Raw genomic sequence first — 1,013 nt, 5'->3', positions numbered from 1 at the left:
CTGATTGTTACTCCAGTTGAAGTTAGGATGATTTCCATTATTTGGATGATAGGTGGCTGGAGCTTGTTGCTGTGATCTCTGAAAGTTGCTCACTAATTGAGCTAATTCACTAGAAATAGCACACTGCTCTATTTCATGCGCTCCCGCACAAAGCTCACAGACACTAATAATTTGATTAACTCCATAATTTTCCAAAGAGTCCACTTTCATCGTCAATGCTTTAAGTTGGGCAGCTATAGCAGTTGCTGCATCCAACTCCAGAATTCCTACTACCTTGCCCTGAGTTAGCCTCTGAGAAGGATTCTGGTATTCATTAGAAGCCATCAGTTCGATCAGTTCATAAGCTTCATTGTAGCTTTTAGCCCACAGGGCTACTCCTGAAGCTACATCAAGCATAGGTCTAGACTGAGCACCCAAACCATTGTAGAAACATTTTATAATTATCCAATCAGGCATGCCATGGTGTGGACACTTCCTTAGTATCTCCTTATATCGATCCCAAGCCTCACACAGAGATTCTCCAGTTTGCTGAGCAAACTGAGTAAGAGCATTCTTGATTGCAGCAGTCTTCGCCATCTGAAAGAATTTAGTGAGAAACTTTTGAGCAAGATCCTCCCATGTGGTGATAGACCCTGGTGGTAGAGAATGTAACCAGCACTTTTCTTTATCCCTCAGAGAGAATGGGAAGAGTCACAACTTGATATCATCTTCAGTCACCCTATTGAACTTGAAAGTGTCGCAGATCTCGATGAAATCCCTTATGTGCATATTGTGATCTTCCATAGGAGAACCCCCAAACTAAACTGAGTTATGTATCATCTGAATTGTGCTCGACTTGATCTCAAAAGTGTTAGCCGAGATGGCTGGTCTGATGATGCTCGACTGAATATCATTGATCTTAGGCTGAGAATAGTCCATCAGAGCCTTAGGATTTTCTGCTTGATCTCCCACCACTACTAGAGTTGGGTCCTCAACTTTCTCTTCATCTTCTACTTTCTCTTCGTCCTCAAAAA

General features: G+C 42.2%; 1 non-coding gene across 1 annotated transcript; it reads left to right on the top strand.

Moving 5' to 3' along the window:
• Positions 1 to 454: 454 nt before the first annotated feature.
• Positions 455 to 561, top strand: LOC141716252 (small nucleolar RNA R71). The gene has a single exon (XR_012572969.1). It is a non-coding gene; the product is annotated as a small nucleolar RNA R71 (small nucleolar RNA).
• The last annotated feature ends 452 nt before the right edge of the window (positions 562 to 1,013 follow it).

This window comes from Apium graveolens, chromosome 3 (genome assembly GCF_009905375.1).
Source record: "Apium graveolens cultivar Ventura chromosome 3, ASM990537v1, whole genome shotgun sequence".
Classification (NCBI taxonomy): domain Eukaryota; kingdom Viridiplantae; phylum Streptophyta; class Magnoliopsida; order Apiales; family Apiaceae; genus Apium; species Apium graveolens.
Note: the sequence above shows the minus strand (reverse complement) of the source record. Positions and strands in the feature narration are given on the sequence as shown.